The sequence below is a fragment of the Neovison vison genome, chromosome 6 (genome assembly GCF_020171115.1).
Source record: "Neovison vison isolate M4711 chromosome 6, ASM_NN_V1, whole genome shotgun sequence".
Taxonomy (NCBI): domain Eukaryota; kingdom Metazoa; phylum Chordata; class Mammalia; order Carnivora; family Mustelidae; genus Neogale; species Neogale vison.
Window position 1 is genome coordinate 219,141,276 of NC_058096.1, and position 26,108 is coordinate 219,167,383.

At 53.8% G+C, this 26,108-nt stretch overlaps 1 protein-coding gene across 3 annotated transcripts in view; it reads left to right on the forward strand.

The window, feature by feature from the left end:
* Nucleotides 1-11,081: 11,081 nt before the first annotated feature.
* CERS4 (ceramide synthase 4) overlaps nucleotides 11,082-26,108 on the forward strand; it is a 32,128-nt gene continuing 17,101 nt past the window's right edge. Inside the window, exon 1 of one of the 3 annotated variants that reach the window (XM_044254365.1) lies at nucleotides 11,082-11,096. The gene's annotated coding sequence lies outside the window, so the exon portion shown is untranslated. Of the gene's footprint in view, nucleotides 11,097-11,918; nucleotides 12,043-21,429; nucleotides 21,502-26,108 lie in introns of those variants that run through there. The other 2 variants (XM_044254363.1, XM_044254364.1) reach the window with 2 other exon arrangements.

A 26,108-nucleotide genomic window follows, 5' to 3' on the forward strand; every position in this document is an offset into this window, starting at 1 on the left:
CACTGCTTTGGAAAACTCCACAAAACTGATTCAACCCCGGTGCTGTCATTGGTAGGGATAAACTCAACAGAAATGCAAACTTGAGTTCATAACACTCCTGCTCACGATAACCCCACACTGGAAACCACCTCTATGTCCAGCCAAATGATGGGTCCATCAATTGTGGTAACTTGACAAAATGGAATATTATAAAACAGCGATTCTCAAACAAACAAACAAACAAACAAAAAAAAAACACAAAAAGACAGTGATTCTCTACAGGGGTGATTTTGACATTTGGCCATGTCTGGGGACATTTCTGGCGTTGTGGCTCGGAGAGGTGTACTGTCATCATCTCATGGGTAGAAGCCAGATGCTGTTCAACTTCCTGCCGTGTGTGGCACAACAAAGAATTATTCAGCCCCAGATGTCAGTGGAGGCTGAGAGACTCTGCTATACAATGACAATGAACACAGACCTCAACCTGGAACAAAGTGGGCAAATCCAACCGCACACTGCCGGGCATAAAGGGAATGCCCAGCCTGCTTCCCTTTATGCGAAGTCCAAAGGACAGTCAAAGGGATCGTATAGTTATTCAAAGTCAAGTTAGGGGTTACTTTGGGTGGGCGTGAAGGGAAGGAGACGCAGCATGGGCTTTGAGGGGCTGGCGGCATTCTGTCGTGGATCTGCGTCCTGGCTACATGAACCCAACATTAGTGACTTGTGCACGTTTTCTGTATGTGTGCTTTAGAACCCTCTGCCCTGTTCAGCTCTGCACTGGGTGACTTCTCTGACCTCTCCCCTCTCCCCAGCCACCTCCAGAGAACAGCTAGGGGATCTCTAGGGCACTCGGCTGACACTGTGTCCCTCCCTGCTCTAAACCCTTCCATGGCTCCCTATGGCCCCCAAGGTTAGATCCAAGTCTTTAAGGACTTTCTTGGCGCTGGTCCTGCTTTGTCCTCTCACTGTACCTACCTTCACTACTCCTTGCACCATCAAATTAACCTTCAGCCCCAAATAAGCTGCTTCAAACCTCCAGGCCTTGGCACCTGCTTTTCCTCTCTGCCGGATTGCTTGGCTGGCGTGACACACTCTTGCCCTCTGAGTTTCGGCTCCAAAGCACCCTGGGTTTTGCAAAATACAAGAGAAGGCTTTGAGTAATATGCAAAAGCTTACTGGCTCACCCCTCCAGGTCCTTTCCTCCAGGGAAAGCCCCCACACCCTCTGAGCCACCCAGGGATTACTGGGCTGGGGAGAACTGAGAAAGCCCAGATCTCGGCCAGAAGGTTGTGCGCCCCCCCCAGCCCCGCCCCTTGGGGAAGGACAAGACAGGGACCCTAAAGGTTCAGAGCATGGACACTACCCCTCTTCTTTCCCAGCAGCCCCCACGTCTCCAGCCCCTACCTGGGTTTTGCCTGTCCTACTCCCCATTTCCTCACCCACCCACCCCCATTTCCAGAAGACTCTGCGCTGCCCCGCCCCCGCACAAGCCTATAGCAGGTTCAGAAGGGGAGGTGGGGGAGCGAGGAAAGTTCCGGGGAGGTGGAGTCAGGTCAGCCCCGCCCCTAGCACTCCCGCTGGGCCTTGGGAGATTGAGTCCAGCGGGTCCCGGCTCCCACTCTTCCCCAGAACCGAGCCCAGGCAGGCTTCACGCAGGGCGGCTAGCTTTGGGGAGGCACCCGTGACTCGCTGGGCTCCAGTGCTCGCACGCTGTGTGACCGGGGGCCGGCACCCAAGGTCTCCGTGCCTCAGTTTCCTCGCCTGTGAAGGAAGATAAGGGTGCCCACCTCACAGGACCACGGAAGGGTCCGATGAGTCATTTAAAATGACTGTCCCGGGACAGTTTTTTTGTGGTGTTTTTACTCTAAATAGGCAAGAAGCCGAGGACATGCCCTGCCTTTGGGAAATGGTCAATACATGATGTTTTCCCCTCCCACGCCTCCTCGCGGATTGTCTCCGTGCTGTTCTTGACCCAGGAGGATCTAGAGGCCAAGTTCCAGCCCCATGGCCTCTGCTGCCTGAGTGCAGAGGGCAGCCCATTCTACCAACCCTGGGAGACAGGCAGGACAAGCCCTGGCCAGTGGCCCCTTGCAGTTAGGTCTAACCTTTCTCCGTAGCGCCCCCCTTGCTCTCACCCAAGGGGACTGTCACCTACGGGTGTCCTGCCCTCCCATGGCTCTGCCTGCGGCGGACACCAGGGACCACACCTCTCCAGCTCAGAGAGACACAGCGAGCTTCCAATGCGTCCCTCTCACGGACATCAGGACTTCTCCCCTGCGACCGGGCACTGTCCCACCAAGTCTGCTGTTGCCCCATGCCCCCCACTCAGGGTCACCCTCCTGGCCAGCCAGTCAGAGAGGGATCTCATGCGACGACGTGCAGTCCAGACCCATGACTCTCTCAGGCTGCCCCGTCTCAGGTCACATTGGACTTTGTTTCAAGGGACCGCCCCCCCCCACCCCGCCCTGCTTCCCAGCCCCCTGCATCTCCGCCTACCTGTCCCCTCAGCTGAGGGACATTCTGTCTTCAGGAAGATCACTGTGACCTCCTACCCATGTCCTGAACGCCTCGTGCCCACCCAACGTCCCCCATCACACACCCAGCCCACTGACCTGGAATAACGAACAGGCCTCTTCAACAGCTTTGGCTCACTGGTCCCAGAGAAAAGCCCCTCCAGTGAACACTGGCACCAAAAGGCCAAAGCGAGAAACAAAAGGGTTGATTGGAAGGATCTGTGTCTTTTGAAAACAGAGTACAAATTATGACAAGGAATTCATTCTACTTTAGAGTAAACAAGATGTGAGCTTCAGTTGACACTATAGGCTAATTCTTCAAACAAAAAAAGAAATTAATTCATTGGGGTTTTTTTGGAAGGGCATTCCCCCCACCACCAAACTGTATTTCATAATTTACATTTAATATTGTAATAGGATTCTGGAGTCCTTGGAGGAGAAAATAGACAAAGAAAGAGAGAGAGCATGCAAAACACAACAAAAATGCTTGGAGGGTATTGTGGTTTGAATTGTGTCCCCCAGAAAGATATGTTGAAGTCCTAACGTCCTAACTCCCAGTATCTGGGAATGTGACTTTTTAAAGATTTTATTTATTTATTTGACAGAGAGAGAGACAGCGAGAGAGAGAGAGAGAGAGAGAGAGAACACAAGCAGGGGGAGTGGGAGAGGGAAAAGCAGGCCTCCTGCTGAGCGATGCCAGGAGGTGGGGGGCGGGGGTAGGAGTCGATCCCAGGATTCTGGGATCATGACCTGACCACCTGATCCAAAGGCAGATGCTTAATGTTGGAGCCACCCAGACACCCTGGGAATGTGACCTTTATTTGGAAATAGGATCTTTGTAGATACAATCAAATCAGGTCATCCTGGAATTGAGTGGGCCCTTAATCCGAGGACCTCGCGGGAGAAGTTTGGACAGAGAGACATGCAGAGGAGGGAAATGCAGGGACTGGAATGTCTACAAGACAAGCAATGCCAAGGAGTTCAGGCAGCCATGAAAGCTAGAAGAGGCAGGAAAGAGCCTTCCTTGGAGCTGTCGGAGGGGGCACGGCCCTGTGGATCCCTCGATATTGGACATGGAACTCCGTTATGGCGGCCTCAGGAAACCAGACAGGGGTCTGCGTCTGACCCATCTAACGTCTGAGTCACTCTCCCCGGAGCAGCCTGTCCTGCCTCGACCAATGGGCACTTTCTCCGTGTTTAATTATTCCTCCGGCCCACCACCCATCCCTCCTTGGTCGAAAACTCAACTGCGTTTTGGTCCCTGCCCACAGCCACTTTCTCTCACCACATGAAATCCCACCAGGTTGCCAGGCTGGTCCTATCATTTTTCAACAAACTTGCATTATGTTCAAGTCGTTTTGGGGGCGGGGAGGGGACAAACAAACAAACAAAGAAACATCGTTTGGGGGAATGTTTACAACATCCCACAACCAGAAAACAATGGATCCCCTCCGCCCCACAAAAAAAAAAATAAATAAATAAAATCGTGTTCCGTGGGTGTGGCTTGGGGCTGACATAATCCTAGAGACTGAAGTGGGGTCTGATTTCTTAAATCATCAATTTATTAATAAACAGCTTTCCCATTGTGACAACTCTAGCTTCCCTCCACACTCTACTACTACCCTCCTTGCAGAAGGGACGGCCCTAGCCAGCTCCCAGATCGCACATCTAAAGGATGGCTGATGCCTCAAATGCCGTGGGGACAACCGGGAGAATAAGTCGGATCCCTACCTCACACCTTACTGCAGTATATATTCCTGAGGGGCCAAAGTTTTACACGTGAGAAATAAAATCATGAAAGTACGAGGGAAAAAAACACATGGGGACCTCATAAAAATAGTAATTTGAGAATAGGTAAGGTCTTTCTAAGAAAAATAATTAAACACAAAAGCCACGAAAGAAAGAGGAGTCCAGCTTCCTAAAAATCCAAATAGACGCATGGGGAGAAAACACTATAAACAAGGTAAAAGTACAACGAATGGGGTGGGGTGGGGATGGGAACGGTATTGCAGCTTGTATCAGAGAATATGAAGTCATTTCCTTAATATTGAAAAGAGCTATGGGGCACCTGGCTGGCTCAGTTGGGGGACCGTGCGAACCCTGATCTCAGGATTGTGAGTGCAAGCCCCACATCAGGAGTTGAGATTACTTAAATAAATACTTTTTTTTTTAATCTCCTAGATGTATGGGGCGCCTGGGTGGCTCAGTGGGTTAAAGTCTCTGCCTTTGGCTCAGGTTGTGATCCCAGGATCCTGGGATCAAGCCCCACATCAGGCTCTCTGCTCAGCAGGGAGCCTACTTCCACCTCTCTCTCTCTGCCTGCCTCTCCACCCACTTGTGATCTCTGTTAAATAAATAAATAAAATCTTTAAAAAAAATAAAATGAAAGCTTCTAGGTGTATTTTTCCCATAATTTTTTTAAAAACTGAGACACTCAGCCTCGCCTAAAGCAATTAAAAATGCAAACTCCATTATTGTTAATTTCTCAGATTAGCAAAGCTTAATAGAACTGCTATTGTGCAGAGTGAGGAAACGAGGCAAAATTCTACCTTTGGGAAAAAAATCTACCTTTGACACCCTCTGACTGGCACTTCTTCTGGGGATGTATGGCTTGACATCACCTTAATATCACTGGCTAGAATCACCTCTGCACCAGGGTTCTCAAAGGAGGGGACTGGTTCCCTTAGAAAGAACAATGCCGTGGGGGACCTGGCTGGCTCACTTGTTAGAGCATGCGACTCTTGATCTCGGGATCATGAGTTCAAGCCCCACGCTGGGTGTAAAGCTTACTTAAAAACAAACAAACAAACAAACAAAATACCCAGGTGGTGATAGCTTCCCAACTCTGTGACTATCTTAAAAACCCTCCACCTGAAGAACGCTGTAAACTGGGGAATTAAATGGCATATGAGTTATATCTCTAAAGCTACTATCAAAATAAAAATAAATAAATAAGTAAATAAAACGCCCTCCCTTTCAAAGTGAGAGAGAGAGAGAGAGAGAGACCTCTTCATCTAGTGGTATCAAGGAACACCCAGGAATATTAATAAAAAACAAGGTTCCGTTTTCTCAGAAAGTTGAGTCTAGTTTTACCGTACGAGCCAGGAACTCCTCCTCTGGGTATCCCTGGAAAGCAAGGACTCCAAGAGGTTCCATACCCCCATGTTCCCTGTAGCATGACTCACAGTGGCCGGCTGGTGAAACGGCCCAAGTGTCCATCGACACATGAATGAATAAAGAAGATTTGGTCCATCCTTGCAATGGAATATTCCTCAGTCATGAAAAAGAATAAAATTCTAATACATGGATGGACCTTGAAAACGTTATGTTAAGCGAACTAAGCCAGACACGAAAGGACAAATACTAACTAATTCCACTCATACAAGATACCTCAGATGGTACATTCACAGAGACACAGAGTAGTTGGTGGAAGCCAGCTGCTGAACCTGGGGGTGGGGAGTCAGTGTTTCTTGGGGACAGAGGTTCAGTCCAGGAAGATGAGAAGGTTCTGGAGATGGATGGTGGGGATGGTGTTTGAATCTTCTTAATGCCCCTGAGCTGTGGACTTAAAAATGTTACAGTAGAGGAGCGCCTGAGTGGCTCAGTGGGTTAAAGCCTCTGCCTTCGGCTCAGGTCACGATCTCAGGGTCCTGGGATCAAGCCCCACATCGGGCTCTCTGCTCCGTGGGGAGCCTGCTTCCTCCTCTCTCTCTCTGCCTGCCTCTCTGCCTACTTGTGATCTCTGTCTCAAATAAATAAATAAAATCTTAAAAAAAAAATGTTACAGTAGAGGGGGTGCCTGGCTGGCTCTATCAAGAGAACACATGACTCTTGATCTCAGGGTTGTGGGTTCGAGTCCCACGCTGAGTGAAGAGATTACTTTAAAAAATAAAATCTTTGGGGCGCCTGGGTGGCTCAGTGGGTTAAGCCGCTGCCTTCGGCTCAGGTCATGATCTCAGGGTCCTGGGATCAAGCCCCGCATCGGGCTCTCTGCTCAGCAGGGAGCCTGCTTCCTCCTCTCTCTCTCTGCCTGCCTCTCTGCCTACTTGTAATCTCTCTCTGTCAAATAAATAAATAAAATCTTTTAAAAAAAATAAAAAAAAATAAAATCTTTTTAAAAAATTAAAAATGCAAAAAAAAAAAAAAGAACAACAAGAAGAAAAAGAAGGTATACATTTATACACAAAAACTAATTTCAGGAAGCTGAACCAATTTATTGAGCCTCTAGGAGCCCAGAGCTGGGGACTTGGGAGACAGACAGGGTAGGAGGACTCTTGGCTCTAGTAAACCTTTGCCCAGCGTTTGAAGGTTATGTACTGACTGTTCCAAAGGAAAAACATTTCAATGCAAACCAGATTGTCATCTCCTATCTTAAAAAGACTTATAAAGGGGTGCCTGGGAGGCTCAATGGGTTAAGCGTCTGCCTTCAGCTCAGGTCATGATCTCAGGGTCCTGGGAGAAGCCATGAGGGTCTCCCTGCTCTGTGGGGAGCCTGCTTCTCTCTCTCTCCCTCTGCCTCTCCCCACCCCTCATGCTCTCTCATGTTCATTCTCTCTCTCTCTCAAATAAATAAATAAAATCTCAAAAAAATTAAAATACAATGAAATAGTACTCAATTTCCTCCTAATCAAATCCAGGAGAGGGGATGTTGTCTTGAATCTGCAGGTGTTGCCATGAGGGCTCCCAGTCTTGCTGTGTCACCGAGGGCAAGTACCCTCACCTCCCACCAGGATGACCAAGCACCTCAGTTTGCTCAGGACCGTCTGGTGCCAGCACTGGAAGCCCCGTGTCCCGGCCACATTGGATGGCTGGTCACAGCCCCTCCAGGCCCAGGATGTTTTATCTGCCGATTTGTACAGACCTTGCGGGTATGCAGGTGGGGATTGGGAGAAATGAGAGCTTCCTCGATGCCTTTGGAGTGTCGGGGTGGGGTGGAGGGGGGAAGGCAGGAATCAAGGACCCAGGAGCCCAGAAGGTAGGTGTGGGGGCCCCTTCCCATCACCCGCAGGGGGCCAGGCCAGCCCTGGGGATAGGGAAGTATGGACATGAGTGAGGTAGGGAGAGGTGAGAGTCTGCCAGGGCTGAGGGAGGGTGAGGATCCTCTGTGTCCTCACCTGGGTGCCTCCAACCCCGCAAAGGGAAAGAAAAGTGGGGTTGGGATGCCTGGGTGGCTCAGTGGGTTAAAGCCTCTGCCTTCAGCTTGGGTCATGATCCCGGAGTCCTGAGATCGAGCCCCATATCGGGCTCCCTGCTCGGTGGGGAGCCTGCTTCCTCCTCTCTCTCTCTCTTTCTGTCTGCCTGCCTCTCTGCCTAATTGTGATCTCTGTCAAATAAATAAATGAAATATTAAAAAGAAAAGAAAAGAAAAGAAAAGGGGGCTTGCTGGCGGAGGATAAGAGGTCAGGAGGAGCTGAGTTCAAAGCTGCCCCCTCTCTGGCTTTGTGACCTTGGGCAGCTAACTGCACCACTCTGGGCTTGTGTCCTCATCTGTGAAACGGGAATTTTAAATGCACTTGCTTCACAGACAGGGTTGGAGATGTTCACGTCTGTAAAGCTCCCAGCATGTGTGCCTGGCATCAACGCAGTCATGCTGTTCCCTGCCCAGTCATGCTGTTCCCTGCCTGGCTGCTGGGAACCTCAGGCCAGCGGGGGTGGGGGTGGGGGGACGTTGCATCATCAACTCAAGAGGATTAGCCTGCTGCCCCTGGGGAGCTGGGAGGGCCCTTAGAGAGGCAGCAGCAGAATTAGAAGGCAGAGCTGCTCCAGGGAGAAAAGCACATCTTCCTCCCTCCCATGTCCCCACCCCTGCAGGCAGCCAGAGAAGTTGACGCTGCTTGTATCCATGTTCAGATGCTTGCACACAAACACACACAAAGAAACACAGAAACACACAAACACCCAGACCTGGAGGCTCACGGATAAGGACACACAGACTCACAGACACACCCAGCAGGCTCCCTTCTGAGCCTTTCCTGGACAGACTTCATTTCTCACCTTGCCTCTCCCCATTCTCCCCGCCCTTCAAGACCATCTGTGAGACACTGTGTACCAGGCCCTCTTCCTGGTGTTACGGTCACCAGAGGATCAAAACGGAACGCCTTGAGGGGTGAACATTTTCTGGGGGCAGCCATCAGGCACAGGATATAAAAACCAAGAGGGAGGAGGGCTGAGGAGAGAGAGCTGGGGAGGAGGACGGCAAGGAGACAGTGGGATGGGTCGTGCACGGTGAACCTTTCATTAAAGACCCAAGGGATGGAGGGAGGACTCGCAGGCAATGCTGTTCCAGGCAGAAGGAACAATCAGTGCAAAGTCTTCTCCACGCCCCATCCCACCTGTCTCAACCCTCCCCAGCCCTGGCTCAGGCCATTTGGACGGAGAAGCTTGGAGACGGAGGTCCCTCCTGGTTATCCTCCATTCCACAGATGAGCACGCCACAGGGCTCAGAGGGGCTGTGTCACCCAGCCGAGGTCACACAGCACAAACATGCCCGCCCCTGCCGGCCATTGTGAATGGAAGTCTTGATTGGCAAAGGCTGGGCCAGGGAGGACAGTCGGCCACAGGCCTGGGGCAACAGGCCTGGCGTGAGTTGGGCAGTGCAGGGCACAGAGAGGCAGTGACAAACAGACATCTGGGATTTCAGTCCTCACCCTGCTGGAACAAGGGTGCAGCAGCCCTGGAGACCACCAGAGGGGACCAGAGGTCTGGAAGGGGTGGGTGATGCGGGGGCACGTGGCTGGCGGGGGGGAGGGGGGGGGTTGGGGGTCTGACCTGGGTGGGGCCCCAGGCTGCTGATTTGGAAAGGGAGTGCAGCTGTGTGTGCTGGGGGAGGGGTTCCTGAGAACGCAATCAGCTAGGTCTCTGGGTGGGAGAATGGGGGTCTGTGTGACTTTCCTTTTCAACAGTGATGAACGATGACACATTTGGTGGCTTTAAACAACACACATTAAAAAACAACAACAACAACAAAAACACAAACCAACACACATTTATCTGATAGTTCTGGAGCTCAGAAGTCCAAACGGGTCTCCTGTGCTGAAGTCAGGGTGTGTGCAGGGCTACATTCCTTCTGGAAGCTCTTGGGGAGAACGTGTTTCTGGCTTCTAGGGGTACCTGCTTTGCTTGGCTCGTGGTCCCCTTCTCCGTCGTCTGAATCAACAGTCTAGCTTCTACCTGGATCAGGACTTCTGCTGCTCTGGTCCTACCCTTCTGTCCCCCATTCAAGCACAAAAGGTGTGAACACCTGGAGGAAAGGCAAGGGGCTTCCCCTGTCTCCCTCAGGTCCCAGCTTTGGGCCTCCCTAGGGTCCCTGCTGCCCCTCCCCAGACACCCCACAATGGACTTGCCATTTCTCCGCTCCTGCCAACCAGGTCCCAGCCTCCCCTGATGCCCAGAGCCCTGGCCAGTTTACCACTACATCCCTCTAGAGTCCCTCCTTTCTCTTCTGTCTGCACCCCCTCCCCCACTGGGCCGCAGAAGCACCCACTGCAGAGTCAAAAATGAAGTCTGACTGTGTCTCTCATGGGAGAGCCCTGGAGCGCCTTTGGTGGCTGTCCTCTCTTCTTCACTCACCTCTGAACCCTAACTCGGCTTAATGCCCCCCTCCACTCACCTCGCAGGTTCAGAGGTCACCTCCTCTAGGAAGCCCTTCCTGAATACTCCATGCTCACCCATGGGGTGGGGGTAGGGGAAGGAGGGCATAAGGCAGCCAAGCAGCAGCCCAAAGGCAGAAAGCTCAGCCAGCATCTCTTCGTGCTGGCTGACCCTTCCCTCCAGCCACCCCACCTCCCGCCTGAAATCTCTCTCTGACCTCGGCCCACATCTCTCTCTTAGGGGCCTCCCCCTTCACTTCTCCAGGGATCTGCTGCTTCTCTCCTGGGGTCTGGACTCCCCCATTCCACTATGTCTCCCCTTACTATGAATAGAAACAGCGCCGGCTCCGAGCACCCACAGGCGCAAGGCGATGTCGCCTTAAACGCCATAAAGCAGCTTTATGGCCCTTCATCTCCCCGATGCACAAAGGAGCTCTTGGGGGTAGTGGTGTGGGGTGCTCTGCAGAGGGCCCCTGAGGCCTGAAGGAGAAGGATGCACACATTTGAAAAGGGAAATCAGGGCGCCTGGGTGGCTCAGTGGGTTAAGCCGCTGCCTTCGCTCGGGTCATGATCTCAGGGTCCTGGGATTGAGTCCCGCATCGGGCTCTCTGCTCAGGGGGGAGCCTGCTTCCCTCTCTCTCTCTCTGCCTGCCTCTCCATCTACTTGTGATTTCTCTCTGTCAAATAAATAAATAAAATCTTTAAAAAAGAAAAAAAAGAAAAGGGAAATCACAGTCTGGTGGAGGAAACAGCAGGTGCAAAAGACGCGAAGCTGGGCTGGGAGGCGCAGGTTGGCTATCCCACGTGTAGAAATCAGACCTCAGCGATGTGAAGCAACTTGCTTGGGGCCCCACAGCCAAGAAGGCGGGGCCTTCCCCCACCTGTCCTGGATCTGCTTCAAGGAGAGGCTTGTTGTCCAAAGGTGAAGCCGCTTTTCCAGATGAGGAGACGGTGGCCTAGCCGCTCTGGAACCCCTTCCCTTCAGCCCGGAGCAGCTGGATCATGAGCTCCCCAGGTGGGACACAGGGGTCCATAGACCACCTCTGCCTCGTCCAGCCATAGTCTTCCCTTCGAGGCCCGCCCAGGCTCCCCGCTCCGGGGCGCTGCTGATCCTGGGCCACTTTCACTTGCACCTGACAAGAGAGGGTCCCGGGCTATGCCGCGCCACCACCCACGCTGCCTCTCTCCACAGCTCTACCTCCTGACCCCCGCACCCCACCAGGGTCTGCCTGGCTCACCTCCTCCACTCCCAACCTCCCAACCCGGCAGTTGGCTCCTGCACACGCTTCGGCCTCACCACCCACGAACTGGGGCGTCTTGGCCTGCGAGCTGGGAGACGTCTCCAGGCTTGGGGAACCCGAGGGGGCCTCTGAGGCCTGAGACCGAGTGCGGGCGTCCCCCAGCAACGCCCCGCCGCGAGATCCCGCGGCTCAGGGCGCCCGCCGTGTGTATGCGGATGGACGGGTCAGAGCCAGGCCAGAAGAGGGGACCTGGGAGGGGGATCGAGCGGACGTGCCGCGAACGGAACAGAACCGTGGGCCAGACTGAGCGCGGGCCGCGCGGGGGTCAAAGGCGAGAGATAAGGCGCAGGCAAAAGACCTGCGGCTGGATCTCCGCCAAGCGCGCCTCCTGGCGGACCTCGGGGGCGGGCCGGGGGTGGGTCGGGGGCGGGCCCTGGGGGGCGGGCCCTGGGGGGCGGAGCTAGGCCCGGCCGGCGGCGCGGGGCGGGGGTCCAGGAAGCGGTCTCGTTGGCGGAGAGGGCCGAGCCCCGCCAGGACCCCGCGTCCCGCCGGGGCCCGCCCCGGCCCCGCCCCTCCCGGCCCCGCCCCGGTCCCCCAACCCCAGCCTACCGGCGGGCCCCACGGCAGAGGCCGCGCTGGGAGCAGAGTCCGGCGGCCGCGTGCGGGGTGCGCGCGCTCCTTCCTCTCCGCGTCCGCCGCCCGCCCCTGCCGTGCCCCCAGGTAAGCGAGCGCCCCGCGCCCCGAACGCCGCCGGGAACGCCACCCTCGCGGCGAGCCCCGGCCCCGCCTCCGCGGCCATGGCCGCCCCGGCCCCCATCACCCCGCCCGGGGCGGCCTCTCGGGGCTTCCCATCCGGTCCCGGGCCCGGGCCGCCGCCCCTAGAGAGACCCGCTTCCCCGAGGGTCGGCCCGCCGCGAGCGCGGGGACGAGGCTGCGAAACGGGCCGGAGGGAGTCGGGCCGAGCCGGCGCGGCGACGCGGGGGAGTCCGGGCGTGTGAATGCGAGCGGCGCGCCGCGAGGGTGGGTCGGGCACCGGGGAAACCATGCGGACTACCTGCTGGGCGCCACCGACGTGCCCGCGCCGGGGATGCAGTCGGGGCCCTGACCTCGCAGCCCGGCTGCGTAGACGGCTAGCCACCGTGTAAACAGGCTGCGATCACTGCAGCCCGCGCCGAGTGCGGGGAGGACAACACCTCGGGGAGATGGAGTCAGGGTCAGGGAGCGATTCTCCGAGAGGGTGTCATCCGGGCCTGAGTGGACCAGCCCGCGAGGGCTTTTGAGGCCCAGGAAGCGACAAGGTTTGGAGGCAGGGCCCAGCGTGGTGTGTTTGCAGGGCAGAAAAGAGGCCAGCTTGGCTGGAGCTCTGGGAGGGAGGCTTGGAAGTGGGAAGAGGTCGGCCCGCGCCTCGAAGATGGCGGGGAGTGAGTGGATTCCATTCTCAAGTCTGGGGGGGTCACGGGAGCGACGCAGAGCAAAGTGAGTAACGCGGTCCTGCTGTGTCTTAGGAAGAGCCCCTGCTGTGCGCGGGAGGGACGGGAGGAAGCCCGGCAGGAGGCTGCAGGTTTGGCCCCCACCGGAAGGGGTGGTGGAAAGGGGGTGATGCGGGGAGGAGGGGTGCGTTTTGGCAGAAGAACATTCTCTGTGTTCCCTGCCTGCTCAGAAGTGGGGCGTGAAGGAACCCGAGCGGAGATTTCTGGAGCTGGCAGTTGGGAGTATGCACAGGCCTTTCCTTGTTGAGATGGGGAAACTGAGGGAGACGCAGGTGGGGTGGGGCCGTCGTGGCTGAGTCTGACTTGCAAAACCTGTGAAATGCCACCTGACCGGGGAGGCTCCCGGAGGCCGGGGAGGCTCCCGGAGGAGGCTCCCGGAGACGGACTCCACACCCAGGCAAGGAAGGTCTCCCGCGGCCCAGTGCAGGGGTCAAGCTGGCTCCAGTCTAGTGACCTGAATCTCTTTTAGGGAGGCTGCCGGAGAAAGACATTCTGGAGTGTGGGGTTGTCTTTGAAGGTCCCAGGGTCCCCAGGCTCCACTCAGGGCCGTTCCAAGAGCAGCTGCCGTGAATAAACGTGGCTGGGGCATGGGTGCTGGGAGACTCAGTACACCTGAGTCCCTACAGGCCAAGCTGGGACCTTCCTTGCCTCCTTTCCCAGCTCACCTGCTCACAGTGGAGGTGTCTTGAGAGGGGAGCGAAGAGGCGGTAGAAATGAGCTGGGACACTTGGTGGTGGAACTGGCCTCGTGACCCCCCAGGGAGAGTTTTTCCAAGCTTCAGTTTGCCCATCTGTAAAATGGGTCAGTAGAACCTATCCCTGGGGGTGTTGTTCTGATCCAAGGAAGTCTTGGCTAGGAAAGGGCTTGGCTGATCCCAGTGGCGGCCTCTGGCCTCGAGGGACTGGGGAAGGGCACCAGAGCCAGCAGGACTTCACAGCGTAATGAGCCCCCATTTCCTGCTCTGAGAAATGGGGGCGCTGTGTAACTGTGGCCACCTCCAGACCAGGGCCTTCTGCAGATGGAGTGAGTCAGGCGTGTAAAGTGTTCGGCTGGCCCAGCGCCTGGCTTGGAGTGATCACTCGGCACAGGAGCCCCTGGGCTAGTTGGCCAGGAGGTGAGGGGGAGAGAGGAATGGGCCTCCCACCACCCTCGGGATGCCCACAGGAAAGCAGGCGCCTGAGGACAGTCTCCTCTTATCTGGGCACCACAGGCTGTCCTCTCTCCCGCTGTCTGGAGGCTGCCTCTGACCTTGTCCTGCCCGCTTGAGTTCGGTGCCCGCAGGCTAGTGACTTCACCTCCTTCTTGCTTCAGCTGCTTCTGTAAAATGGGACTAATAGCAGTCATCACCGCAGAGGTGAGCACAGCACCTGCTGCTAATAAGCACCTGAATGCTAATAGGCATCCAGGTGCCTGGATGTCTGGGGGCAGGGAGCCCGCAGGAGTGTGGCTGGTTCATCCCGGGGTGAGCCTCCCCAGGGAAGGCTTCTTGGAGGAGGTGATCATTGGTGGGATACTAAGGATGATTCAGAGGGAACAGGGCGGAGAGACCAGGGTACAGAGATGTGGAGGAGCTAAGAGACCAGCCTGGAAGCAACCTCACTGGTCCAGATGGAGGTTAGGATGAAGAAGTGATGGGATCCTGGAGAGTGCGCCAGTGGGGGTGATGGAGCGGCGGCTGATTGGGGAGCAGGTGGTTTATTGGGGAGCAGGCTCAGGTGCGTCTGAAAGTTGTGATGTTGCTAGACACCCAGGTGTATGTGAGGTGCAGGGTGGGCTTTGAAGAAGCAAGCTTGGAGCTTGGGAGACACCCCCACCTGGGGGGAATTGGGCAGAGAGAGGGCACAAGGAAACAGTAGGTGGCAAGCCAGGAGCCAGGGAGCAAGGGCTTCAAAAAGGAGGAAATGGTCAGCTCAGTGCATTTCTGAATCCTCTGCTTGAATAATTCAGTGAGAGAGGTCTCCCTCCCTTACTTGGCTGTCTTGCCCACTCCACCCCAAGCCATTCAGAATGGGTCCTTCTTTGCCACACTTTGAATGGGTTCCGGCCAGAGTGGCATAGAGGAGGTCTTTCTCCTCCTTCGATCTCGACTTCATACCTTTGTTAATATGAGACGGTCCCACGAGTTCCCCACAATGAATGGGCAGGAGCTCAACTCTCTCCCTACCCCATCTTGGGCTCCCAATCCCATCTTTTGCTCCAGGATCCCATGACTGTGAATCTGAGGAGGGGCCAAGCCCATACCATCCACACCCTGGAGAGAGCCCCTCTAGCCTGCGCTTGTCCCCCCCCCTCCCTGCCCCCACCTCTGTCTACCCCCGTGTCTGTCATTTATACAAGCTGCACATCTGGGTGTGAAACCTGGGTGAGGAAGAGGCAGGTGGACATCTGGAGGAAGGGCAGTCCAACCAGAGGCACCAGCATGTGCAAAGGTCCTTAGGCAGGAGCTGGTCTGGCATGTTGGAGGTATAACAAGGAGGACAGCGTGGCTGGATTGAAGTGAGCAAGGGGGAGCGTGGGCAGAGGGGCAGATGAAGAGAGCAAAGGTCTCAGGGGGCCCCAGTCCAACGACAGCAGACCCTGGGAGGGTCCTGGCTTGAAGGGTAAGAGGTTGTGGAGCCCTGTTGCTTTGCAGTTTGCGGGGTGCTTTGTCCCCTAAGTGCAGGGGTCATTCCAGGAACCCTGGTGGCCCAGGAGGCTGGCAGGAGGAAGAGAATCCACCCCTTTTCCCGGTGGGCAAGTCTACCCCTTCCCATGATGGGAGCTCCACTGACCTTGAAGACTTCCCCGAGGAAGTGAAGCAGCCAGGGAGAGGGCACAGGTAGGGGTTACGGAGGCAGGGAGGAGACTGCAGGAGGAGGGGGTGGGCAGCAGCAGTGACCCGGTGGGCAGGCCAGGCAGGGCACAGAGCTCAGTATGGAACAGGATGCTCTCAGGGAGGGGACAGAGATGACAGGTGGCAAAAACCAATGCAACTGTATATCGAGGATGGTCCCGCCATCAGCCTGCCAACACTCCGTTTTCAGGTGGAGGAGAAAGGACCCAGCTCCCCACTCCCTGCATGTGTGAGGGCCTGGCTGCCTGGATCTTGTCCCCCTTCTCACCCTCACCACGGACCCAGGCATGTCCCCAAACCTTAGCAGCTTCCGATGCTTTAATGAGAGGATGCAGACACTTGGACTCTGGAACGGACATCGGTGGTCCCGCTGAGCCAGGGCCCTGTGGCTGCCCCTGTCCTCCCGACCCCACCCCTCTCCAAACTGGGGATGGGTGCGCCCTAAGGGCAGCTCCCTTTGGCCCCGGCTCAGCTATGACAATGATCCTGGCAGGCACCATGGAGCTACAGCTGGAGCGAGGGAGACTGACTCTCCTCTTAGATTCAGGGGACAAGGACAGAGACAGAAGGGGAGAGTAGGCAGGACAAGCTCTGCAGACTTTGGCCTCTGGATCTCATTTTTCCATCAGTGATGTTGACTGGGGTGGGCTTTAATATAGGGCTGTCACCTCCCTGCCTTCATGTCTTCCCACATGCCCCTCTGTTCAGCCCTGTGGGCTTCATCTGGATCACTTGAAGCTACTGCCTGTGGCCCAGCCTCAGGGCCTTTGCACAGCCTGTTCCCTTTGCCTGGAGTGGTCTATGCCCATGGCTTCCTCATCTCTTCTCTCAAGCAACACTTTTTTTTTTTTTTTTTAAGATTGCGGGGGGGGGGCTCTATCCCAGGACCCAGGGATCATGACCTGAGCTTAAGGCAGATGCTTAACCAGCCGAGCCCCCCAGGCACCCCTCAAACATCACCTTTTTTTAAAAAAATTTTTTAAAAGATTTTATTTATTTATTTGACAGAGATCACAAGTAGGCAGAGAGAGGCAGAAGCAGGCACCCTGTTGAGCAGGGGCTCAATCCCAGGACGCTGGGATCATGACCTGAGCCGAAGGCAGAGACTTTAACCCGCTGAGCCTCCCGGGCGCCCCCAAACATCCAAACATCACCTTCTTAAGGAGACCATCCTGACCTTCCCGTTTAAGATCACAGCCCCCACTGCCCAATTCCTGATCTCTTTTCCCTAACCTGTTTTTCTTTCCACTACGGGGCATAATGAAATCAATTAATAAAATGTATAGTATTTGCCACCCCTAACCCTCACCCTGTCCTGGACCTCAGCTCCAGGCACACAGTGTGCAGCAATGACAGCAATGACAAGGAGGCAGGCTTTGGAGACGGGTGGGATAACCCAACCCCCTGCCTTCTCCTTTGTGCCCTTGGGTGATTCTGTGCCTCAGTTTACACAGCTGCAAAATGTGGATGACAGAAGCAGTTGGTGGCAATTTAGACTCTGAGGCAGGACACTTAGAACTTTCCCCCACATAGTCCTAGAATTTTCCACAAACGTGTTGAGAGTGGGGGCAGGGGGGCAGAGCCTTTCTAAGGAGGTCCTGTTTTTTCCCCTCTACATAGATTTCAGATCTTTCACTTTTGAATAAGAAGGAAATTTTTTTGATAGACCATGAACCCCAGGCGAATGCCATGACCCTTTTAGGATGCTTCATTTCTAACACCGACGTCCGGTTTCTCCTCCACTGAGAGTCGAGAGGTCCCTCGGGTCTGCAGACTGAGGCGGTTCTCGGAGGGGGGGTGCCAGGTTATACCCATGCCTGTGCTTCCTCTAGGGTCGTTCTTCCTGGCAAAGGACTGATTGTGAATTTTGACGCTTGTAGCTATTTTTTACGCCCTGAAATTTATATAACTCCCGAGAAATATTGCGATGCAGGAAATAGGAATTGCTCATTAAATCCAAGAGCTTGTGGGATGGGCTCAGGGAACGAGGTCTCTCGCTTACACGCCTGACTGGTTGGTCCCACGTTCAGTGAAGCTGGCCGTTGGGGCTGCAGATTTTCAGATCACTTTCCCGAGGGTGGGGCCGTGGGTACCCGTCAGAGCTTTGGCTTTGGCATTGATGACCTGTCAGAGATGCTTGCAGTAACTTCTGGATTGAGACAGGAGCAAGCCAGAGGGCAGGAGCTGCTTACCTGCTTCAACCTGTTTCAACCTTGGGCGGTAGAGGTAGGACCAAGTGAACACACTGATTAAACTTCTGGAAATAGGTGAAGAGGTCATGCCTTGGGACCTTGGGAAATCCAACCGGTACATAAGTCACTTGCACAGCATTGCTCAAATATTGCCTAGAGATCGGGCGGAGAATATTTAGAAACCATCACTACGTGGACATTTGAAGCCACTGGCTTTCATCTGGAGTAGCTCGCTCTTGCCTGGGACACACAGACTGGATGCCTCTATTATTCCTGAAATATTCTGGAAGCACTGCCCTTTGTATGTTTCAGTAGCATCTTCTTTGTAGCCTGCGAATGAAGGCATTCTTCATTGCTGTGCTGATGTAACCTGGGTCTTGTCTTCTGAGGAGGTCTTGTTGGAACCGAGGCCTGAGTTGGAGCGGACAGTGGACACAGCCAGGAATCGGACCCCGTTGATTGCCCTCCCAGAGCCCCCGGCCGCGTTCTTTGGGGAGATAGATAGAGATACATTGTTACAAGGCAAAATAAAGCAGACCGAATGGAGAGCCCATGGTGCAGCCCGGAAGTCTCGGAAGGCTTCCTAGAAGCAGCAATGGGCAGGCTACTTACTTTGAAGGGTTGGAGGAACAGCGAATAGTGACTCAGGCCGAAGAGATATCTGGGGATTGCATTAGAGTGATATTCCTGAAATCCGACCGGACCCTGGGAATCTGGCCACAGACCCTGGCTGAGAAACATGGATGTGGGTGGGTGGTGTCTGCAGGAGGTCCCTGGGGGGACGGGGGTGGGGGGTGGGGTGGGGGGTGGGGAGGCTTGTCCTTTGAGCTGTGTGCTCCAGAGGGTGGGGACGAGCGTTCAGCCTGCCTGCACCCCCCAGCCGCATCTGTGTGCTTCCCATCTGAGAGGAGGGGCTGCCCCCAATGGTCGGTCATGGTCATCATTGGAGAGGAAGTGCAGCTTGGCCTCTAGTTACGCAAACACCTCTGGTCCTTAAAGGGCCCACGGACAGCCTGGCATTCTGGCAGGGGGGCCTTTCTCTGCTCACCCTGTGAGGTTTGGGACCCCAGCCCAGGCCCCCAGAGGGCGACCAGCGCTCACAGGCACCCCGCACAGGCTCCATCCCCTTTTCGGGCAGGTGAGAGTTTCACAGAAGGGGCTGCTGGCCAGAGACCACCCCCCAGGAGCAGATCTGCCCAGGTGTGTGGACCTGAAGTTCACGGTTGGCAGCTGTGTGATCTGGAACCTGGACAAGGGCGCTGGCGCACGTTCAGAAGCATGGCAGTCGGGGCAGGGAGGCAGTGCCCCGGGGGTGCTGGGGCTCCAGAGCCCTCCAGGCCCTGCTCTTCCCCATCATCACCCCTTTTTGCGTTCAGTTCTGAACCTTCTCGGAGTCCCACATCTGGGATTCGCCCACAAGGGCGCTTCTCGGCCCCACCCACCCCTGGGCTGCGTATCCCCAAATTCCTGCCCAGGCAGGGAGTTCCCAGATCAGTTGCCCACCCCAGCATCCTCAACCCCCCTGCCCTTGAAGATGTCCCTACTCAGCCCTGTCTCAGCCACTGAGGAGCTCTTGGGGAAACATTTCCGTCACCTTTGAAACCCAAGGACCGCCCACGCTCAAGGAGGGGTCACGGTATTGGCTCCCTTGTGGCGACCTCGCAGCGGGACCCGCCCACGCCCCCACTGTACCTAAGGCCTAGGTGACAGGCACTTTCACCCTCCCCCTCGAACCAGGAGAACTCTGCCCCACTGGACTGGCAGCCTCGCCAGTATCCAGCTCTGGTCAGGACTGAATGTCATCTTGTTTCCATTGTATCTGTCCTATGGCTACTGTCGGGCAGTGACATTGACTTTCTCTTTAGGAGAGGGAGGGAAAGTTTCTTCTGAAAATAAACATGCTTAAAAACAAAGCGAGCCTTTTGGAGGAGATTGGTGGGTGCGTAGTGCGCAGATGGGAGAGGCTGGGCCGACCAGTGACCAGGCTGTGGGAGGGATGGAGGGGAGGGCCCCCAGTCCGGCCCAGGGACACTGGGCAGGGTTTCCTGGCCACCGAGGGTGAGAACAGAGTCTTGAAGAAGCGGAAGGCATTTGGCAGACAGAAAGGGCATTACTGGTAGGGGGAACAGCCCGGGCACAGCGCTGTGGGGGGCAGGAACGTTTGCAGGATTTCAAGCCAAGGCTGTGATTCTTAGGTTCGAAGGGCAGCCTGGGCCAAACCCGAGGCTGGGAGCCCGGGGAGGAAGGCCCAGTTAGTGACATGAGGGGAGAGGGAGTCGCTGTGGGCCATGAGCGGGAAGGGACCTGCTCCGTGGTCACGTGGCAGGTGGACACCGTTGCAGCAGGCGAGGAGGGGCCGAGCGGCCCGGCTGTGTGCCGTGGACTCCGGGACAACTCCCAGATTCCTGTCCACAAAGGCTGGGTGGAAGGTGGGACCTTGGCCAAGAAGCCCGGGGAGGAAGAGTGCACACTCTGGTGCAGGGTGACTTGATCTTGATCGTGGTGTGTCCGGGCAAGGAGCGGGCAGGTGCTCCAGGCTTGTCAGGTTTGTGGGGGGGGACACCTGGGCGCTGCCGGAATCGGAAACCCACATGTGCCTGTGCCCGTGGCAGATCCCAGGTGCATGCGATTTCCAGGCACAGCAGATGGCAGTGGGGGGTCCAGGACTGGATTGGGGGCCAAAGGGGAGGAAAACCAGCGTGGATTAGAGACAGAACAGCAGAGAGGGGAACCAGGACGCTACAGCTCTTGGAAGGAGGGGTGGACAAGGGGTCCCATATGCAATCAGGGTCATGAATACATAGACAAAGAATTGGCCACTGCAATTAGCCATGGAAGGGGGGCATGTGTCCCCAGGGAACTAGGCAGAGTGCAAAGCAGACAGGTGGAGATGGAGTGGAGCCCGGGCTCAGAGGCAGGTTCTGCTTTCCAAGAATGCCAGAGGAGCTGTGGAGGAGCTGAGGTTCCGTGGACCTGGGTCCATCTGGGATGTCTAGTGGTATGGAGCAGAGTTGAGATGCCAGCTGGATGACCCTGGGTAGATGACTCAGGGTCCCCGAGACTCCGTTCATTCATAAAAAGGGACGCTGGGGCACCTGGGTGGCTCAGTGGGTTGAGTGTCTGTTAATTTCAGCTCAAGTCATGATCTCAGGGTCATGAGATCAAGCCCAGCGTGGGGCTCTGTGCTGGGCATGACGCCTCCTTGAGTCTCTCCCTCTCCATCTGCCCCTCCCCTTCTTCCCCCCCTTCCCCACCGCACACGCATTCTCTCCCCCTAAAGGAAGAAGGAACTATGGATGCCGACAGCTTCTTCCTCAGGGTATGTCTAGCAGCATTTCCGAGGTAGGAAGGCAGGGCACTTAGCGCAGGGCCTGCCGTGGGTAAACCTCTCTGGGTGGCACCTGGCACGGTACCAGCACCCCAGCTACGTTGGGCAATCCCTGCTACAGGTGTGGGCAAGACCTGCTGTCCCAGAAAGCAGCCTGGCTTTGGGGGCTCCTTGGCCCTACCTGACCCTGCCTCCACCTATGCCGTCACCAGGAAGTGGCAGAGGGGCCCAGTGGCCCGCTGGTGGGAAAGAGGAGGGCAGATGTGAGACCCGGCTGGGTGGAGAAGGTGCCATCAGAGTGCAGCCTGGAACCCACAGTTGTCTCTGCCCTGGAAGGTGGGTAGTGGCATTGCTGGAGGGGATGATTGTGTTGGGGAATCGGTTTCGTAATGATGAGCTGGGTGGGGAGCTGGTTGACAGCTAACGTCACCTCTGAGCCCGCATCTCCTCTACCGGCCACCCCTTCAGCAGAAACCTTTATTTTCCTTTTGTACTAATATGATTTTCTGTTTAAAAAGTCACCTTTAATGTTTACACTCACTAGACTCTTACTCAACCTTAAAAGGAAGGACATTCCGGGGGCACCTGGGTGGCTCAGTGGGTTAAGGCCTCTGCCTTCGGCTCAGGTCATGATCTCAGGGTCCTGGGATTGAGCCCCGCATCAGGCTACCTGCTCAACAGGGACTCTTGCTTCTCCCTCCCCCAGTGTTCTCACTTGCTCTCTCTCTCTCTTTACCTCTCAAATAAATAAAATTAAAAAAAATAATAAGGGACGCCTGGGTGGCGCAGTTGGTTAAACGACTGCCTCCGGCTCAGGGCGTGATCCTGGAGTCCCGGGATCGAGTCCCACATCAGGCTCCCAGCTCCATGGGGAGTCTGCTTCTCCCTCTGACCTTCTCCTCGCTCATGCTCTCTCTCACTGTCTCTCTCTCTCAAATAAATAAAATAAAATCTTAAAAAAAAAAAATTTAAAAAAAATAATAAAACAATAAAAATGTATGTAGCTGTGAAACATTCCTTGTAAAAATCAGTGAATCACAAAACAAGCAGACCAGCTCCTCCCTTCCCTGACTTCCTGATGCAATAACTCTGAGCATAGACTACATCCTTATGGCCTGTTTCCGTGAGTTCATGTACATATGTGTAGCTGTGGGAAAAAATACAGAGTCTTCATATGCTTTAAATATTTTTTCCTGCCCACGTTCTTCTTCCTTTCTCTTGTTGGGCCTGTGAGATCTTCTGATAGTCCCAAAGGTCACTGAGACTGTGTACTTTTTTTCCCCCGATTGTGGTAAAACATACAAAAGATAGAATTTACCATTTTTAAAAATGTACCATTTTAACCATTTTTAAGTGTGCTACTTAGTAGCCCTAAGTCCCTTCACAGCATTGTGAGGATGGCACCACTATTTCCAGATGGCGCTTGTTTTTTTTTTTAAGATTTTGCTTTTAAATAATCTCTACACCCAACCTGGGGCTAAAATTTACAACCCTGACATCAAGACTCACAGGCTGTACCAGCAGAGCCAGCTAGACGCCCCAAAGTTGATTTATTTATTTAATTTTCTTTTTAAAATCTCTATACCTATCATGGGGTTCAAACTCACGACCCCAAGACCAAGAGTTGCATGCTCTTCTCTGTGAGCCAGCCCAGCCCAGCATCTCCCAGATGACACATTTCTTTTTTTTCTTTAAGATTTTATTTATTTACTTGACAGAGATCACAAGTAGCCAGAGAGGCAGGCAGAGAGGTGGGGGGGAAGCAGGCTCCCCTCCAAGCAGAGAGCCCAATGGGGGACTCAATCCCAGGACCCTAAGATCATGACCTGAGCCAAAGGCAGAGGCTTAACCCACTGAGCCACCCAGGTGCCCCACCAGATGACACATTTCTATTCCATCTTTGTTTTTTCTTCTCTGTTCTTCCGTTTGAGTATTTGCTATTATCTAGCTCCAAATTTGTTAACTCTTCAGTCATCTCTGATTGCTATCAAGCCCACGTGTGATTTTGTAATTGCAAGTATTGCATTTTTGCAGTTTTAGAATTTACATTTGGTTCATTTTTTTACCTTTCCACTGAGGTTTCTTTCTTTTTTTTTTTTTTTAAAGATTTTATTTATTTGACAGAGAGAGATCACAAGTAAGCAGAGAGGCAGGCAGAGAGAGAGGAGGAAGCAGGCTTCTCCATAAGCAGAGAGCTTGATGTGGGGCTCGATCCCAGGATCCTGGGATCACAAGCTGAGCGGAAGGCAGAGGTGTTAACCCACTGAGCCACGCAGGTGTTCCTCCACTGAGGTTTCTTATTTGTTTGTTCATTAGGAGCTTTTTTTTTCCTTTCTATCCTTGAATAGATCATAATAGCTGCTTCAAAATCTGTATCTGCTCCTTCCAACATCTTGGTCGCCTCAGATTTTAGTCCCTGTTAATTTCCTTCTGTCTTGAGTATGGTTCGTGTTGTCTTGTTTCTCCAAAGATCAAGTAATTTGGGGTTGTATTCTGGACCTCATCAAGATGTTATCGTGGAGACTCTGGATTCTGTTATGTTCCTCTGGAGAGCACTGAATATATATATATATATATATATACATATATATATACATATTTATATATATATATATATATATATATGTATATATATATATATATATATTTTTTTTTAAATCAGGCAGTTAACCTGTCTGGACTCAGGCTCCAAAGTCTGTTGTCCTCATGGTGGGTGGCAGGTGAAATCTCTTCCTTTCTTTTAGCCTTAGCTGGCCTGGTTGGAGTCTCCCCTACACACGTGTGGTTCAGGGCGTAGCAGGAGACCTTTTGTGCACAGACCTTTTGTGTAGAATTCGGAACTTCCTTTTTCGGACTCGCTCCCTTCCTTCATGTTCCATCCTGTTGTTAAGCAATTGTGATCTCTCTGGGCTCTTCTCATTTTTCAAACCAGTTTCTATTTCCAGCAAAGAGCAGTACAAATGAGAAACCTACCTCCCATATACCAGGTATAGACTCCCCTCCAACTACGACCTCTTTGGCGTCACTCTAGAGCAGTACCACCTGGTAGAACTTTCTGCAAGGATGGGAATGTTCCATACCTGCACAAATCTGGTGGCCACAAGCCATGTGTGGCTCTTGAGCAGAGAAATTTTGCTGTGTGCAACTGAGGAATTGAATTTGAAATTGTGTTTCATTTCAGTTCATTGCAATTCAAATAGTCCTATGCTGCTGGTAGCTACCATGTGGGGACATCACAGCACCCGGGCTTTCAAGTAGTCTGTTTTTGTATGTCGGCCAGGGTTTCTGGTTGTCTCCAGTGGGGCTGGTCTGAAGCAGCTGACTCTGACTTCAGTGGAATCCGAGCTCTTCTGGTGCTTTTCCATTGCCTAAATGACGTATGAGGCCATTAGTGGCTCCCCGCATTTTGCTTTTATTTTATTTTTTTAACTCCCTGAGCCCCCATCCCGCTCACTCAAGTCAATGAGCATAATGTTCCTCCTCTTTTTTCCCCTTTGGTGATTTTTTTAAAAGATACATTTATTTATTTCAAAGAGAGAAGACATGAGCAGGATGGGGAGAGGGAGAGAGAATCCCAAGTGGACTCCAAGGTGCAGAGCTGTACATGGGGCTCGATCTCACGACATCAAGAGCATTACCTGAGCTGAAACCAAGAGTCAGTTGCTTAACTGCACTATCAGGGTGCCCCTCCTTTGTTTGTTTTTTAAAATTAATAATTGGGGGCACCTGAGTGGCATAGTTGGTTAAGCATCTGACTCTTGATTTCAGCTCAGGTCACGATCTCAGGGCCATGAGATCAAGCCCCACATTGGGTTTCATGCAGGGCATGGAGCCTTCCTAGGATTCTCTCTCTCCCTCTCCCCCTCCGCCTTTCAAAAAAAAGTAAGTGTTATAAAATACACATGACATAAAACTTACCATCTTGACCATTTTTGAGTGCATAGTTTAGTATTGATATATTCACATTGTTGTGCATCCCTCTCCAGAACTTTCTCAACTCCCTAATCTGAGACTCTGTCTCCCCACCCCCTCCCCCAGCCCTGGCACCCACCATCCACTTCCTGTCTCTACAGATGGATCTCTCTAGGGACTCCTGTGAGCGGAATCCTACAGTGTCTGTCTTGTTGTGACTAGCTTCCTCAAAGGACATCCTCAAGGTCCATCCATGATGTATTTTCCTCTGTCTTTCGGACTGTAATGTAAGATTTCTTCACATGGAGCCCTGAGGTTTCCAGTCCCCGACTGTTAGACATCCAGATTGCAAATTTGTCCTGGAGGGGAGAGAGGAGTGGACTCCAGAAGGACACCGGGAAATTCATGGAGCGATGGATATGTTTGTTATCTCGGTTGAGGGTGACGATTTCACATGTACATACATAGGTCAGAACACATCAGATCACACACTTTAAATGTGCACTTTCTTGTGTGTCAAGGATACCTCAAAACTGTATTTTTGTCTTTATTGTAATGGCCCAAGTGGGCTCCCCTTATCCCCCACCTGTAAGCTTCATCAGTCCCTGTGCAGGTAATAGTCAGCTCCTGCTGCCCCCCCCCACCGTCCCCGCTTGCTTTGGGGGCTGAGGACTGCTCCCTTACCCCTCAATTTCCAAGAGACCTGATCCTCTCTCCTATCTTGGTCCTTGAAACCTCCCTGACCACCCCCAATACACTAGGTGAGGCTGGGGACCCCAGAGATCGCTCCCGGGCTCTCACTGCCCAGGGGGAAACCCAGAGCCAGCAAGCTCTCTAAGCTCCGAAGAAAGGCCCAGGGATAGGGCACAGTGAGACGGGCAAGGCTGTGGGGAGGGGGCTCTGCTGTGTGTGGGGAAGGTTTTTTTTTTTTTTTTAAGATTTTATTTATTTGACAGAGAGAAATCACAAGTAGGCAGAGAGGCAGGCAGAGAGAGAGAGTGGAGAAAGCAGGTTCCCTGCGGAGCAGAGAG